The following is a 19,252-nucleotide window of genomic DNA, read 5'->3' as shown; positions in this document are numbered from 1 at the left end:
CCCACGCCTCCTGGGGATGACTTGTCTGGGGGTGAACCCATGCAGCTGGGGTTTGCTCGCCTGTCCGAGGGGGAGAGGGTACTCCGGAGACGCGAGGGCCGATGCATGTACTGTGGTCTCGGTGGGCATTTTCGGTTGGCATGTCCGAACCGTCCGGGAAAACGCTCGCACCTGAGATCCTGTCGGGGGCAGATCTTGGGTGGAGTCTCCTCGTCCCCGGTTTCCCGTGTTGACAAACCACTGATCACTGTTGTCCTCTCCTGGGTCGGGGGCTCGGTGACGACCCAGGCGTTGGTGGACTCTGGTGCTGGTGGTTTGTTCATTGATAGTGTGTTCGCTGCCACCAATTCCATTCCTCTGCAGGCCCGGGGTTCACCTCTGGCTCTTGAGGCGATAGACGGCAGACCCCTTCTGCCGCCACACGTGACTCATGAGACCCTTCCAGTGGGGTTAGCCATTGGTGCCGTTCACAGAGAGTCGGTCTGCTTCCAGGTTATTTCGTCTCCACACTACTCGGTGGTCTTGGGGTACCCCTGGCTCCAGAAGCATAATCCGATTTTTGATTGGAGATCGGCCGAGATCCTCTCGTGGTCACCGCAGTGTGCTGCTAGTTGCATCCATGGGCCTGTCAAGTTGCTGTGTACTTCCTCGGACTCTCTGTTGCCCCCTGAATACGAGGAGTACCGGGATGTATTCGATAAGGTGCGCGTGGTTGCCCTACCTCCGCACCGCCCATACGATTGTGCCATCGAGTTACAATCTGGTGCCGTTCCTCCTCGTGGCAAAGTCTATCCACTGTCGGTAGCAGAGAATGAGGCCATGGAGGAGTACGTGAGGGAGGCGCTTTCACGCGGTCACATTCGCAAATCCTCGTCCCCGGCAGGGGCTGGATTTTTCTTTGTGAAAAAGAAGGGCGGTGAGTTGAGGCCTTGCATCGATTACAGGGGTCTCAATCGCATCACGATCAAGAACGCTTACCCGATACCCTTGATTTCCGAGCTGTTCGACCGCCTTAAAGGGGCTACGGTCTTTACCAAACTCGACCTGAGGGCGGCATATAACCTCGTAAGAATCAAGGCGGGCGATGAGTGGAAGACCGCGTTTAACACCAGGACCGGTCATTATGAATCCTTGGTTATGCCCTTTGGGCTGTGCAATGCGCCCGCAGTCTTTCAGGAATTCATCAACGATGTTTTCCGTGACCTGTTGCAGCAGTGTGTGGTGGTCTATTTGGATGACATCTTGGTATATTCTGAGTCCATGGAGACCCACATTCTGGATGTCAGACGAGTGTTGCAACGGTTACGAGAGAACAAGCTGTTCGGTAAGCTTGAGAAATGCGAATTTCACCGATCCCAGGTAACCTTCTTAGGTTACATCATTTCCGCTGAGGGGTTCTCCATGGATCCTGAGAAGGTTTCGGCTGTCTTACAGTGGCCCCAGCCCAGTGGTCTTCGTTCCCTGCAGCGCTTTTTGGGCTTCGCCAATTATTATCGGAAGTTCATCAGGGACTTTTCCATGCTAGCCAAACCTCTCACGGATCTGACCAGGAAGGGCAGTAATTCCCAGGTCTGGCCGCCCGAAGCCATCCGAGCTTTTGAGGCTCTAAAGTCCGCCTTTGTGTCGGCTCCGATTCTGTCGCATCCCAACCCTGGGTTGCCCTTTGTCCTCGAGGTGGACGCGTCCGAGACGGGAGTAGGCGCCCTTCTGTCTCAGCGTAGAACACCAGAGGGTCCTCTGCTTCCTTGTGGGTTTTACTCCCGGAAACTGTCTTCTGCTGAGTGCAACTACCAGATTGGTGACAGGGAGTTATTGGCCATCGTGCAGGCTCTTAAAGAATGGAGGCACTTGCTCGAGGGTTCGGTGGTTCCGGTCCTCATCCTGACGGCCCACAAGAATCTGACCTACCTTTCTGAGGCCAAGAGATTGACACCACGTCAGGCCAGATGGGCTCTGTTCTTGTCACGTTTTAATTACGTGGTCTCCTACCTACCCGGTTCCAAGAACATCAGGGCGGATGCCTTATCACGGCAGTACTCTGACCTGTCCAGGGAGGAGTCGATTCCGACTTCGGTCATACCTCCGAATCAGATCCTGGCCGCCATTCGCACCAGCCTGACCTCTCCCCTGGGTGAGCAGATTTTGGCGGCTCAAGCTGGTGCTCCCTCTGGGAGACCCAACGGCAGATGTTTTGTGCCTGAGGAGTTGCGCACTCGGTTGTTGCGAACCTACCATAACTCCAAGACCGCGGGGCATCCTGGAAAGAATCAGCTGTCCTGGGCTGTTTCACGTCTGTTCTGGTGGCCTTCCCTACGTTCCGACATCGCCGCATATGTAGCGGCATGCTCCGTTTGTGCCCAGAGTAAGTCCCCTCGGCACCTTCCGGTGGGTCTTCTGCAACCCTTAGCCACCGGGGAGCGCCCATGGTCACACCTGGGGATGGATTTCATTGTGGACCTCCCTGCATCCCGAGGCCATACGGTCATTCTCATGATTGTGGATCGGTTTTCCAAAATGTGCCACTGTGTTCCTCTCAAGAAGTTACCCTCTGCACAGGAGTTGGCCACGATTTTTGCCAGGGAGGTCTTCCGGTTGCACGGTTTGCCCAAGGAGATTGTGTCGGATCGGGGGAGTCAGTTTGTGTCCAGGTTCTGGCGCGCCTTTTGCTCCCAGTTGGGGATTCATCTCTCCTTCTCCTCGGCCTACCACCCTCAGTCCAATGGGGCTGCAGAACGATCCAATCAGGCCTTGGAGCAATTCCTTCGTTGCTATGTCTCCGATCACCAAGACAATTGGGTTGACCTCCTGCCTTGGGCTGAGTTTGCCAGGAACACGGCGGTGAACTCTTCCTCTGGGACGTCTCCCTTCATGGCCAACTATGGGTTCCAACCTGCCGTGTTACCGGAGGTATTCTCTCCCCAGGATATTCCGGCTGTGGAGGATCACCTTTCCGTCCTACGTGCTTCTTGGGTACAGATCCAGAAGTCCCTTGAGGTCTCTGCGCAGCGCCAGAGACTCCAGGCTGATCGCAGACGAGCGCCTGCTCCTTCCTACCAGGCCGGAGACCGTGTATGGTTGTCCACCCGCAACCTCAACCTTCGAGTGCCCACTCCCAAGCTGGCGCCTCGCTTTGTTGGTCCCTTCCGAGTGCTTCGCAGGGTAAACCCGGTAGCCTATGCCCTTGCGCTTCCTCCTGGCATGCGGATCTCCAACGTGTTTCATGTCTCCCTCTTGAAGCCACTGGTGTGTAATCGTTTCACTTCCTCGGTTCCTCGGCCTCGTCCGGTCCAAGTGGGAAATCGTGAGGAGTATGAGGTGAGCAATATCCTGGACTCACGCCTGGTCCGCGGTCGGGTGCAGTTTTTGGTTCATTGGCGTGGTTATGGTCCAGAGGAGCGTTCCTGGGTTCCCTCCGCAGATGTCCATGCTCCTGCCTTGCTCCGAGCCTTCCATGCACGCTTCCCTCAAAAACCGTTCTTTAATCCGCGGAGGAGGGGCCCTTGAGGGGGAGGTACTGTCATGGTCTTACCTCCTTGCTGTTCTCCTTCGTTTGACATGTGCTGGCGGCCATCTTGGTTTCTGTGTTTCTTGTAGCCTTCCACCCTGCGGCTCCTCCTTCCCACTGGGAGGAGCTGGATGCCTAGCTCATATATATATAGGAGGTCTGTGGCTCAGTTCCCTGCTTGGTCCTCCTGTGTGCACATGCTTACAAGACTGCTGCTGCTTCTGGTTCCTGATCCTGGCTTCGTCTGACTACCCTGCTGGTTCCTGATCCTGGCTTCGTCTGACTACCCTGTTGGTTTCCCATCCCGGCTTCGTCTGACTACCCTCCTGGTTCCTGACCCCTGGCTTCGCAAAGACTCTGCTTCGGTTTCACCATCCGTTTGGACTTTTACTTTAATGCTTGTTTTTCAATAAAGCTTTCTTATTTTCACTCATCTGTTGTTGTACGTCTGGTTCATGGTTCCGTGACAGGGATACACTGTACCCCTACCCATTCACCCCATAAAAGGCAGTGTATGTAAATAATGACAGGATATGTCGCCGGAGACCTCGTCGGAGGAGGACAGGAGGAAGAAGAAGACCAGAAGAGCAGACAGCAAAAGAGCAGAAGATTGGACAGCAAAAGAGCAGAAGACAAGAAGAGGAGAAGACCGGAGCGGAGAAGTCCAGATGAAGATTTTTAATAAAATTTCCAAAACGTCTCCTGTCATTATTTACATACACTGCCTTTTTGGGCAGGGGCTTCTAAAAAAAAAATGCTCAACTGCTCCTAAACAGCCATTTCCAGCGTCCCGTGTACATGGAGCCTAAGACTGAATTCACACCTTTTTATTTTCTCTGATGAGTTTTTTTTTTTTTTTTTTATTAAAACAAATGGAAACACATCAAATTCCATATTAATATACATTGTATTATGCATTCAAGTGTTTCTAAAGGCTGAAGGTATTTTAACTTCATACATTCTGTGCATGAAGGTAAAAAACCTTCAGTATGCAGCTCCCCCCACAGCCCCCCCAATACTTGCCCGATTGCGATCTAGTAATGTGCACGAGAGCAGCTGCTCTCCCGGCTCTCTGCCTCATTGGTTCAGAGAGAGCAGTGGGAGCCATTGGCTCCCATTACTGTCAGTAACAGCCAGTGAGTGGGGGTGGAGCCAAGCCCAATTCTGTTAGTTTTATGCACACACAAAGTGGGGCTCAGGAGCGAGCATGCAAAAATGCCCTCAAAGCAAGAGGCTTGCTATGTGGGCACTCAAAGAAGAGGGGACACCAGGAGCACTAACGGGGAGCCCAAGAAGAGGAGGATCAGGGCTACTCTTTGCAAAACTATTGGGTGCCTGTGGGGACACGGCACAACCTTGATCTTATAAAGAGCCAATGACGCAGCTCTTTACCTATGTGATTGGCTGTATCCAATCACAGCCAATCACATGTAAACACAGAAGTGCCAGTAATCGGCTCTCCTCACTTCACAGTGACAGTGTGAGGCAAGGAGAGCCTATCAGCGGCATCTCCCCACAGGGGAGACCCATCAGTGCAGCCCCAACAGTGATGTCAGTCTGTGCCAAATCAGTGACGCCAATCTCAAACATGCAAATTAGACTACATACATGAACTGCAATTAACTCATTGTTATCAGGGGGCATGACTTGTACATGTTTAGGAAAAGCCACTTCTGAGGTGAGCTCCCACTCCATCCCCCTGCAATATTTCTGACCGCAGCTATAATACACGATTCTTGGACTCCCGTACTCCCAGGCATGTCTGGAAAGCAGGGCACATCACTGCTGACACTAAGCACATAGCCACAGGCACCCTCTTCACTGCCCACGCCCAGACTGCATGCTCTGCAACCAAGATGGGGACCATTCCACAGCATTTCATCACAGCCTGTCAGGAGGAGGGAGACAACACCGCCTTTGTAGTATCATGAGCTGTGTAGGTACACTGCACACAGCCCACAGCATCTCTTTCTGCAACTAGTAACATGCAAGTGTCTGCTGACCATGTGAATGTGAAATTAGACCCCATTTCACAGGACTGGGACATCATGGAGCACTCCCCACTAAAGGTGACATCATCCAACTTATTACTGCAGTGGAGAACAAAAGTGATATTAAAGCCTCTAATTTTTTTTTTCTTAAAAACAAACAAGTCATACTAACTTGCTCTGTGCAATAGTTTTGCATAGAGTAGCCCTGACCGTCCCCCTTGACCTCTGCCCCCAATAGCAAGCTGCTTGCTATGAAAATACTTGTATGTGGTTGCTCCCCTGCCCCTCTCTATGCATCCATAAGACACAAAGTCGTGGCTTGACCCCACCCTGTGTCTCAGCCACTGAGGAGAGAGAGACCCAGGACAACAGAGTGCACATCGCTGGATCAAGAGGAGGCTCAAGTAAGTATTAGAGGGCTGGGGGGGGGGGGCTAGCATGCATGTTTTTTTTTACCTTCATGCATGAAGGTAAAAATCCTTCAGCCTTTACAACTACTTTAAACAGGAGATTGATACTCCTAAAGAGGAAACAATGCAGTAGGGGAATAGAGTAGAGGCAGTAGAGATATTTCAGTAGAGGTTGGTGCAGATCGTAGTAGATCTATCAGCTAAAACCTCTGTTTAGGAGACCCTTATTGAAGATCTGCCATATCAATTAGATGACTATGAAAATTATAGCCAATATCAGATTATAAATAAAAATTCAGTTATTAAAGTAAATATCAAGATTAAAAGCCTTCCTGTAGTCATCGCCTCCTCCTATCTAGTCACTACACTACAGAAGCTCTTTACCCAAATACTTAGTAAGGAATATATGGATTTCGATAGTGTAAAAATTTCTCTGTTCCTCTTTCTAGGAGGATACTGATAATGCACAGGACCTTTCACCCATGCAACATAACATCGGGGATTTCCCTTTCACCTAATAGTGACTAAAGATTGTGCCACATCTTTGCTTAATGACAAAAGGATCTTCCAATTTTCCTAGAGTGTCTGAACCAGCCAGCAGTGGACATACCCGAATGGAACTCTGGAAACCAACCCACCACTGAACCAACCAAAATCCCAATGAGCAAATCCAGAGGACTGAGGTATTAAATATTAATATTTTTAGTTCACATTATGGTACACCTAAGAGGTAGTCTCTCCTACTTGGTAATGGTGGTAATGCTTCAAGAAACTCCTTTCACTCAGATCTCCAAGGCCGAAAGCCCTGGGTCATAAATAGTCTACTATTTTTTCACCTGACTCTAAAGCGAAACATGTGGCAATTGTATATTCCAACTAAAAGAGCAAATGATTGACAGAGAAGAGAGGTATTTATTTAAGGAACTATTGCGGGCCAATTGTATATGTCGGTCACACTTTATGGACCTAACTCCCGCGCTGTGATTTTTTTATTAGGTTTGCTAACCAAACTAGCAGACTTTAAGGAGGTTAGTATTGGAATGTGATGATAACTTGAGCATGGACCCTCTTACAGATACCTCCTCTCGGAAATTGGCTATAGAACTATTAAACACCTTAGAAAGAAACTTTGGTCCCTAATGTAGGTTATTGTGGTCTGTCCCTAAAGACCCCCACTTCCTCTTATTTTCTTACTTTCTAGAAATAACATGTATGACACATACATGTTTATGATATTCAAAAAGTATTGTCAAGTAGTCCATATTGTTAAATAAACATTAAACACTATAATCGATTGCCTAATGTAAACAGGCTGCCCAGACAAACAATTTTTGCTACATTATGGTACTGCAGAAGAATATCAAACTAGATAAATAGCACACTAACTGCTAAGTAAAGTAACTCAGCCATGAATAATTGTGTTAAGTGTAACACTACATGCAACCTAATGTTTGAACAACAACTAGGATGGAAACGATAATGCATGGCATCCAGAGTCAACTGAGTATAAAATGCATAAATACCTTCGGCATCATACATTAAATACACTTGGTCATTTGGTAATGTTTTCTTATCTAGCAAAACAAATTCACAAAAGACTACAGGAGAACATTTACTCATAAACTGAATGTGATACAGCCTTGCAAAACAGGTGATGAGCATGTATAAGCCTTCAGTGAATACCACTGCCTACTGACCACAACATCTACATTATGCATACAGAAAAAACCCTGTAGAGAATCTCTTACAGTTCTAACACCAGTGTTGGATAAGTAATTTCTGATTTCTGCTATGTTTCTATAAGATAAGGCTAGAAATATATAAGCAAGTCTTTTACCAAAACAATGAGCAGTGTGAGATCTGCTCTCCTAACCAAGCTAATAACCTTTGTAAGAAATGTTAAGAATTTGTCATTGATTTATCCCATGTTCAGATGTGTGATGAATGGAACTTTCATTAACTGATTACATACAGGCTTGTTCAATGAAACAAATTAGGCAGTATTAAACCCAAAAACAAAAATGTATTATGTTGCAGCTTACCAATTTTTAGATGTGGTGGTTTGATTTGTTTTCTTTGTGTAGTTTTTTTTTCTTTAGGCTAGGTTCACACCCATGCATTTTCTAGTGTGTTTTGAAGTTTGCAAAATGCAATACAGTCCATTTAACATGGTTTCCTATGGCACATGTTCACATGTATGCGTTTTTCAGCAGGTGCATTTTGGATACCTTTTCCTCCCACGGCAGATTGCATTTTGCGTGTAAAAAACCTCAGTGGACCCGCACCAAAAATGCAAGTGTTGTGTTTTTGTATGCATTTTTACTTGCATTTTTTTTCTCCATAACAAACTGTGAATAGCCAGCCGCCACGTCCTTAACAACCAATGAGTGCTCCTGGCCGACAACATCACAAGGAGGTGGGGCCACCCAGTGACATCAGCGGGTGACCTCACCCCATAGTTATTTAAGAACTGTCAGATGGCGGAGCTGGCAGACGGCAGGAGCGGACAGTTTTTTGGGTTTTTTTGCGGGTCACCATGATAGACAATGGATCTACATTGGAGGACATTGTTTTTATTTATTTATTTATTTTTTTTTTAACAACCAGAATTGTTTTTTTATTGAAAAAATGGCATAGTACAAAAATTTAAAATTACAAATTGGCTCATATGATGAGGTAGTAAATGACAAACAGTGTCCCACATACAAATTGCATGAATATATGAGAGGAATATGAATGCAAAATACAAGCAGTCATCATAAGGGGGGGGGGCACAGGGCACTTGACTCAGCCCAGGGTAAAGTAGCCAAGAATCTGGTCCAGGGATCCATCCCTGCTCATTCCAGGGCTGCCAAATCGTATCATACTTCCCTGGGCACCCCCTACTAATAGTATAAATTAGCTGCGCTATGCACCACTTAGCTAAAACTCATATAACACTTAGTTGAGTAAATTGCATAAATAAATCTAAAATAATATAAAAAGCAGCTACACAAGATGATCCTGAAAAAATCATAAAGCATAAAAGGTGTTAAATTGTAGCGCTTAAAATTATTGGTATAAAATCCATATAAATCCCCTACTAATGTACGTCAATTTGTACATGGGTAGTACTGCATCAATATTGGATTCCAATGAGGCCACTGTGGGGGAGGGGGGGGGGAATCCATCCACTCAGAATTTCATTTTTGGCATAGTACAATAGGAGTGCAAGCAGTGTTTTGGTATACCGAGGCCTCTGCTCATCATCCTGAATGCCCAACATGGCAATGACTGGGTTAACTGAAGATGGGCATTAATACACTCAAATACTTTCTCCCAGAACCGTGCCACTCTTGGACGTGACCATAACATATGATAGTAGGTACCTTCAGTAGAATGACATCTGGGGGCGATCCAGGCAGTGCTGTGGGTAAATTTTGTGCAGCTTTTGAGGGGTGTAGTAAATTCTATGCGAAAACTTTGAGCCAACTTGTCACGGGAAGAAATTACCATCTTAGTATTATTCTCAAAGCACTCCTTCCAGATCTCTCTGTCCAGGGTTGGGATGTCCTTACTCCATTGTTCCTATAACTCAAAATCAATTTTGGGAGACTTAACATTAAGAAGAGCCAGGTAAAGGGAAGACAGGGGCTTCACTAGGGTCTCCTGAGCGACAAGTTCCTCTGTTGGGTCTGCCTTCAAGCTAGGAGCAACAGGAAATTAGGCTCTCACAGCGTGACACAGTTTGAAGTGCCTGAAGAATATCCACCTAGGTAATCTATATTTGGCAGTCCGATCTCAGTAGGGTAACAGTACCCCTGCGGGCATAATATCCCTAAGCATTTTAATTCCAAATCAAGCCCATAGTTGTGGATCCGGAATGATCCTTAAATGGCACAAAGATGGGTTTCCCCACAACAGGTGGAACAGGGACCACTGATTAGGTTGGAGGAATAATTTCCTAGCATTCACCCAGACTTGCAACGTTACAATGCGGTGTATGCTCTGGAACCCGTGAGGACCAGATTACCAAGCTCTACAAAGGGAACCCAGAATGGCTGCTTCTAAGCTAAGCAGACTGCTGCATTGGCCCTGGATTGCTCAAACCACCATCTAACCGTTATTAGGGTAGCCAAAGGTAGGCCTGCAAATTAGGTAATGCTAAGCTGCTAAAACACACTAGGAGATGTAAGGTTGACTTCTCCAGGTGAAGAGGGGATCCTCTCCAGATAAAGGAATCTATCAACTTCCCTAAAAAATTAACTAAGCACCCAAGTCAGGATAATATGGAAGACATATTTAAATTTAGAAAGACAGATCATTTTTGTAATATTTGAGGCTTAGGAGGTTCAGTGGTAGTTTGTCCCACTTAGAACAGCGTGCTTGTAGTTGCAAAAGTATTGGACGAAGGTCGAGTCGGTAGAAACATCGCAGATCATTAGTGATCCGGATATCAAAATATTTAAATTTATCTGCCCATGGCAAAGGGGTTGAAATTGCAGAGATCCAAGCCTGGGGGTTGAGGGAAAATAGAACAGATTTGGACTAATCGGTGCGTACTCCAGAGAAACGGCCAAATGCATCAAAGACCACAGATAGGAGTTCAAATAATGCAAGTACAACAGGGTGTCATCCGCATAAAGCAAACCTTTTTCCTCTAGAGACCCAGTCCACAAGCCCTCAATGCACCTGGAGTTCCAAACTAAAATGGCAAAAGGCTCCAAGGCCAAGGCAAAAAGGCTAGGAGATAGGAGGCAGCCCTGTTGGGTCCTTCTCTGTAGGCGGAAAAAAAACATAAAGCCTATCATTAGTACGAGTTTTGTAAAGCATACTCAGCCATTGCAAGAACCTAGGCCCAAAACTATACCTCCGCAACACCTTCAAAGGTACTCCCATTCCACAGGGTCAAAAGCTTTTTCAGCGTCCAACAAAGCAATGAATCTTGTACCTAGAATGGGACGCATCCATATTAAGAAAAGGGCAGCCGATATTAATGTCTGTACCCTTCCCAGGTCAACGTGAATAAGGTCTTCTATCACTTTAGAAAGGTGAAGAGCAATAATTTTAGCCAGTATTTTGGCGACTGCGTTAATTAACGAAATTGGCCTGTAAGAGGCACAATCTTCTGGATCTTTGCCTGGTTTGGGAACCAGAGCTATAAGTGCCCCAGACATTGAATCCAATAGGGAATCCAATGAGAAATATTGGGCAAGAAGGAATGTGAACCTAGGTACCAATACTTGAAAGAGGGAATGTTTAGGCAACATCACTAAACAGAGGAAATTATGCCATGCCTGAGGACGGACCACTTCCACCTTTGCTGTGAACACATACACTGCTGGCCCCCTCACGGTGCCATGGGAATGTCTGCCTCTCTTTGTTGGCCTCTCAGACATGATGGGGAGGCACTTCTTAACAAAATGTAATAAAGATGTAGAAATGTGTGTGTGGATGCACATTAATCAATGGAAAGTGGTATTTGGTGCACTTTAACTTGAGTACTCACTACACAGACACACACACCACTGACACAGTACAATATACTTCAGTAAAACTGCACTGGCGCACTACAATATACTGTGGTAAACGTGCACTAACGCACAGAAATATACTGCGTTAACGTGCAGTAAGGCATTAAAATATACTGGGCTAAACATGCAGTAATGCAGATATTTACTGCATTAAACATACAGTAATGCACTGATATATACAGCGTGAAATGTGCAATAACGCACTGATGTATACTGCGATAAACGTGCAGTAACGCATTGATATATACTGTGTTAAATGTGAAGAAAGTGAATATGTAAACACAGCGCTAAAACAGTGATAAATACAGTGCCTTGCGAAAGTATTCGGCCCCCTTGAACCTTTCGACCTTTTGCCACATTTCAGGCTTCAAACATAAAGATATAAAACTGTAATTTTTTGTGAAGAATCAAAAACAAGTGGGACACAATCATGAAGTGGAACGAAATTTATTGGATATTTCAAACTTTTTTAACAAATAAAAAAACTGAAAAATTGGGCGTGCAAAATTATTCAGCCCCCTTAATGTAATACTTTGTAGCGCCACCTTTTGCTGCGATTACAGCTGTAAGCCGCTTGGGGTATGTCTCTATCAGTTTTGCACATCGAGAGACTGAAATTTTTGCCCATTCTTCCTTGCAAAACAGCTCGAGCTCAGTGAGGTTGGATGGAGAGCGTTTGTGAACAGCAGTTTTCAGTTCTTTCCACAGATTCACGATTGGATTCAGGTCTGGACTTTGACTTGTCCATTCTAACACCTGGATATGTTTATTTGTGAACCATTCCATTGTACATTTTGCTTTATGTTTTGGATCATTGTCTTGTTGGAAGACAAATCTCCGTCCCAGTCTCAGGTCTTTTGCAGACTCCATCAGGTTTTCTTCCAGAATGGTCCTGTATTTGGCTCCATCCATCTTCCCATCAGTTTTAACCATCTTCCCTGTCCCTGCTGAAGAAAAGCAGGTCCAAACCATGATGCTGCCACCACCATGTTTGACAGTGGGGATGGTGAGTTCAGAGGGATGAGCTGTGTTGCTTTTACGCCAAACATAACGTTTTGCATTGTTGCCAAAAAGTTTGATTTTGGTTTCATTTGACTAGAGCACCTTCTTCCACATGTTTGGTGTGTCTCCCGGGTGGCTTGTGGCAAACTTTAAACAACACTTTTTATGTATATCTTTATGGAAGTGGCAAGAAGAAAGACATTTCTTAAAGGCCAGATTTGTGCAGTATACGACTGATTGTTGTCCTATGGACAGAGTCTCCCACCTCAGCTGTAGATCTCTGCAGTTCATCCAGAGTGATCATGGGCCTCTTGGCTGCATCTCTGATCAGTCTTCTCCTTGTATGAGCTGAAAGTTTAGAGTGACGACCAGGCCTTCGAAGATTTGCAGTGGTCTGATACTCCTTCCATTTCAATATTATTGCTTGCACAGTGCTCCTTGGGATGTTTAAAGCTTGGGAAATCTTTTTTTATCCAAATCTGGCTTTAAACTTCTCCACAACAGTATCTCGGACCTGCCTGGTGTGTTCCTTGTTCTTCATGATGCTCTCTGCGCTTTAAACGGACCTCTGAGACTATCACAGTGCAGGTGCATTTATACGGAGACTTGATTACACACAGGTGGATTCTATTTATCATCATTAGTCATGTAGGTCAACATTGGATCATTCAGAGATCCTCACTGAACTTCTAGAGAGAGTTTGCTGCACTGAAAGTAAAGGGGCTGAATAATTTTGCACGCCCAATTTTTCAGTTTTTCATTTTTTAACAAAGTTTGAAATATCCAATAAATTTTGTTCCACATAATGATTGTGTCCCACTTGTTGATTCTTCACAAAAAAATATGGTTTTATATCTTTAGCTTGAAGCCTGAAATGTGGCAAAAGGTCGCAAAGTTCAAAGGGGCCGAATACTTTCGCAAGGCACTGTAATATAATGAATAGCTTAAATAAACCAGTGACTTGTAAGTGTCTAAAAAAATATATATATATATATTAAGAAAACTAGTGCAGCGCTAAAAATGTGTGAGTAAATGGGCACGAAGTAAAAAGTGAACAATCAAACCAAAATGCAAAAAAATACAAAAAATCTAAGTCCAGAATGTCCATAAAGTGTAAACTGTGACTTGAAAAAGGTGTTGACTCCAGCATGTGAAATAACTGCAACAAACGATAAATCCCACACCAAAGGAATCAAGATGTGCTCACCAGATGGTATGGACCCAAAGTACTTTACAGCAAATGGGTCATACACGCTGTATATGTAGATGTCCTCTGTACAGAATGGGCAGGAACCTCAGCAGCGTCTCTGGATCACAGGTGGTGATGAATATCTACCAAACCGATCCGCACGGGAATGCCTAGGAGTCCCCACTCATGGGATTGTGGAGAGGGATAAACCAAAAGGACACTATAGCATAATACCGTATGGGCAATTTATTGGAAGATAAAGGAACACACTTACAATTTCACAGGTGATAAGAAGCATTCAGAAAAAATAGGCACTCATGATACTCCTAACGCTTTTCCTTAAAAATAACAACCTCAAAGGAAAATGGCTGGAGTCAACACCTTTTTCAAGTCACAGTTTACACTTTATGGACATTCTGGACTTAGATTTTTTGTATTTTTTTGCATTCTGGTTTGATTGTTTACGTTTTACTTCGTGCACATTTACTCACACATTTTTAGCGCTGCACTATTTTTCTTAATATTTTGATCACCATCACTGTCGGTTGGAGTGTAAGCAGCTTTATATTGTGTTTTACTTTACAGATTAGTTTTAAGTTAGTGCAGTTTATTCACATATTTTCCACTTGAGATATATATATATATATATATATATATATATATATATATATATATAAATATAAATTATAAAGGGGGAATTTCCGCGCTAATATGACAATTAGGTAAGTGACTTATATAAAATAAATGCAAGCAGCTAGCACAAAATCAACTAACAGTGATTCAAAAGTACAATATAACCAAAAAGTGCAGCGCTAAAATTAGGTGAAAGAGATTATGAATGATAATAAATTTCTAAACTCATAAAAAGATAAGGGTAGTGTCCAAATTAATGAATACAGTCCCACAAAAACAAGTGCAAATAATGTAGATCCTCATGCAGGACATTCAAAGGAAGAAACTCTTTCCAGTGACACCAAGGAAAAGTGTGAGAAGGGGACACCTCTGTGCACGGGTATAGCAAGCAGCTTACCGGAATTCCGTGGCTGCTCAATTAAATGAGGATCTACATTATTTGCACTTGTTTTTGTGGGACTGTATTCATTAATTTGGACACTACCCTTATCTTTTTATGAGTTTTGAAATTTATTATCATTTATAATCTCTTTCACCTAATTTTAGCGCTGCACTTTTTGGTTATAATATATATATATATATATATATATATATATATGTCACACACATATATATATATATATATATATATATATATATATATATATATATATATATATATATATATATATATATAAATAAAATTAAAATATATAAATGGATAAAAATACAGAGAATCAGAAATTGGTGGTTATAAATATATATAAATAAATAGTGTCCAAATAAAGTTCTGTGCTCTAAACACAAAAGTCCACTTTGAAACTTTGGTGCAAAAAGGTGAATAAAATATATATAGGTGCTCCCAAGTGCTTAACGAATATGTTCCACACGTGGATCCACTTACCAGATGGTGTGGACCCCTTAAGACCTTATGGTCGTGGGGTCTAACGAGCTTTAAGGTAAGTGGATGAGCTTTCTTAAGTTTGTAGCAGTACGTTCCAAATGAGGTATATTTAATTGCTCAAAGTAACTTTAGGAATTGCATTCACATTCAAAGAATATATACAAGCCTTATATTAAAATATCCCCGGCGTCTAGTGGATGGTGTTCCTACCATCCTCCTAGATGTGGAAAGCGACGTGCGTTCCAGCGCTACTTCCGTTTGCGTCCCACTAAACCGGAAGTGACGTGTTATGTTGGCTGTGAAGACCAGACATACGTCGATGCGTTTTGCCCCTCCCTGTGGGAGTCATCAAAAGACATATCCTCCGTCATCACAGCACTTCCTTTTTACCACCTCTAGAGGTCAGCTGACCACCAGGCACCATTTCCGGTAAGGTGTACTAGTGACTACAAGTACACCCAATATCCTATTTCCTGTGTATATTCCCATAATTATATCTACTAACATCTTTATTTGATACATTTAAAACTAGACATTTTTAAAATCATTATAAAAACAATCCCACATATGCGCAGGGTGGACCTTTTTGGTCTATTTATACATAAATGCGAAGAAATGCACTGGTATATACTGTTTTAAACGTGAAAAAATGCACTGATATATATATATATATATATATATATATATATATATATATATATATATATATATATATATTGCCTTAAACGTAAAGTAACACGCTGATTTACAGTATACTGCGTTAAACTTACAGTAGTTCACTGATATATACTGCGTTAAACATGCAGTAACGCACTGATATATACTGGGTTAAATGTGCAGTAATGCACTGATATATATATATATTGCCTTAATAGTAAATTAACACACTGATTTACAGTATACTGCGTTAAATGTGCAGTAATTCACTGATATATACTGTGTTAAATGTGCAGTAACACGTTGATATATACTGCATTAAACATACAGTAACGCACTCATTTATACTGTACTACGTTAAACGTACAGTAGCACACTGATGTATACTGTGTTAAACTTGCAGTAACACATTGATATATACTGTGTTAAACATGTAGTAACGCACTAATACAGTATCTTTTTTTTCAAAACAGTGAGGTTTATTGAAATTTTGGTACAATACAAAAATAAACCGTGCATTGAAACTGCAATCAGGTTCATAACACATTGGGGTACAAAAATACAAATATACAAAATGATCAGCACCGAGAGACAGAACAGACATAGTAAAAAACAAAACAGTAGTCAGTGGCTCTCCGTCGATCCAACCCTCGAACAGAAAATATTGATTTACCAGGGGCGGTCAACATAGAATAGTTACCCACTGCATTACCGAGCCGTATCAGGGCACTGCACCCATTTGTCCCAAATCTTGTTGAACTTCTGAGGGCACCCCCTATGTTTATATAAAAGTTTATGAAATGGGATGACACTATTAACCTCCTTAATCCACAAACCTAGAGTAGGAGGAGTAGGTCTCATCCACCTCCTGGCTATCAGTTTACGTACTATAAACAAAGTTTCCTGAAGAAATATGACAGTGGATTTGGGCATTTCTCCATCTGGGTAAACCCCCAGGAGACACTCCTTAGGGGAGAGTTGCAGAGGAGACCCCATCTTGTCATGGAGGAATGTGACTACTTGTTGCCATAAAGTCTGTAATTGGGGACAGCTCCACAAGAGATGAAAGAAGGAGGCGTCAGGGTCTCCACACATAGGACAAGAAGGGACCAAGTCAGGGTGATATTTGGACAGTCTAAGTGGGGTGAGATAAGCCTGGTGTATTATAAAGGTCTGAGTTAGGCGATCCGACAGTTTTGGCGACACTCTGCGGCACGTCTCCAGGGCATCCTCCCATTCCTCATCCTCCATGGCCCCCACACTGCGCTCCCAGCGGGTCTTAAGTGCAAAAGCCAAGGTGGTCGAGGAAGGTGTGTGAAGTTCAGAGTAGAACATGGAAATAAGGTGACTGGGTGCTGTACTTTTAACAATCTCAAGGGTGGTAACCGATTCTAGCTCAGGAGGGCCATCAGGGAATTGAGATCTATAGGCATGGGAGAGCTGTAAGTATCTGTAGTGCATGGGGCCCTGGATCGCAAACTGATCCTGCAAGGCCTCGTAAGACCGCAGACCAGTGGTCGTGGAGATATGGCTAAGGAGAAGAATACCCCTCCCGCTCCATATCGACAGGTCAGGGATGGAAAGGAACTCGCGTAATGCGCTGTTATGCCACAGAGGGGTGAATGTGTGAAATGGAGGGCACCGAAGCCTGGACGCTACCACCTCCCAGATCCGACAATAGTGGTATAGAAGAGATCTGGGGCACAAGGGCTCCGGCGAGCCCCTGACACCCCTAAGGATAACTAGGAGGGGGTCCCCGAGGGGATGAGCCCACCCAGGGCAGAGCAGGGTCAAAAAACGTTCTCTATCCGTTTTATCTATGTGAAAGAACTGGGACAACTGAGCTGCCAGATAGTACAGATTAAAATCCGGCAGGGCCAATCCCCCTAGGTTTGTAGGATTCTTGAGTTTGCGCCAGGAGATCTTGTGCCGGTTAGCACCCCAAACAAAGGTCTTGAGGAGTGATTCCATCTGCTTAAACAGCTTGAGTGGCAGGTAAATAGGAGAGTGCCATACAACATAAAGTATTTTGGGAAGGAGAATCATTTTAATTAAATTGACTCTACCCATCACTCCCAGAGGTAATTTGGACCATACTTGAATTTTAGCCTTAAGCAGAGGGAACAGGGGTTGAACGTTATCCGGGACATAATCTGCTGAGTTAGCTGTCACTTGAATCCCTAAGTATTTAATGCGGGATACACATTGTAGGGCTGGGCTTGCGGGGGTGATTGCCTGTGGGCTCTCGTCAAGCGGGAGAATTTGTGACTTATCCCAGTTTATCTGAAAACCGGAGAATCGTCCATACCGTTCAATTAAAGAAAGGGCCGTGAGTAGGGATTCCCGAGAGTCTTCCAAATATAACAAAGTGTCATCTGCATACATGCTGATCTTCTCCTCCAACGGTCCCTTACGTAGACCTCGAATCCCGGGATGTGCTCTAATGGCCATCGCCAGAGGTTCCGCGGCCAGGGCATACAGCAGGGGGGAGAGGGGGCACCCCTGTCGAGTGCCACGGGATAAAGGGAAGGCGGTCGACTGCCAGCCATTTGCCAGGACCCTAGCTACCGGGGCGCTATATAGAAGTTTGACCCACTTAATAAAATTAGGTCCAAAGCCGTACCGGTCCAGACAGGTCCACAGAAACGGCCACTCTACCGAGTCAAATGCTTTAGCCGTGTCCAATGAGACCACCACCCTGCCACCCATTCCGTCGTGCCGTGCTTGGAGATTCATAAATAACCGGCGAAGGTTAAATGAGGTGTTCCTCCCAGGCATGAACCCGGCCTGGTCCGAGTGTATGAGTGAAAGGATCACCTTGTTAAGGCGGAGGGATAAAATTTTCGCAAGGATTTTAGTGTCTACTGGGAGCAAAGAGATGGGTCGGTAAGACTCTGGGGCGTGTACATCCTTGCCCGGCTTGGGAATGAGCACAATTAGCGCCTCCCGCATAGAAGGGGGTAGGGTTGCATCTTTGAATAGAGATTGAAACAAAGCCAATAATTTAGGAGAAAGGAGTTCCGAATATTGGGAGAAAAATTCAATCGGGAGGCCGTCCAGGCCGGGGGCCTTAGACCTAGGGAACTTGGACACGGCTGCTGCAATCTCTTCCACAGAGATGGGTGCCTCGAGGGTCGCCAACTGGTCGGGTGTCAAAGTGGGAAAGTCAATAGAGTCCAAAAAGTCGTGCATGTCAGTGCAGTCAGCGGGAGCCCTAGAGGTGTAAAGAGTACTAAAAAATGAGCGGAAACACTGTGTCACCGCAGCAGGATCAGCGATCTCATTACCCAGGTCATCCTTCAGAGTAATAACTACCGGGGGCCTATCCTCACAATGAACTAAGTATGCGAGGAGTTTCCCCGCCCGCTCACCATGTGCAAACAGATTCTGCTTCTGAAAAAACATCTTAGATTTCGCCCTCTCGTAGTCAAGTTGGGAAAGGACTTTAGAGGTCAATTTATACTGAGAT

Source organism: Pelophylax lessonae, assembly GCF_965119305.1.
Source record: "Pelophylax lessonae genome assembly, chromosome: 9".
NCBI classification, from domain to species: domain Eukaryota; kingdom Metazoa; phylum Chordata; class Amphibia; order Anura; family Ranidae; genus Pelophylax; species Pelophylax lessonae.
Note: the sequence above shows the minus strand (reverse complement) of the source record.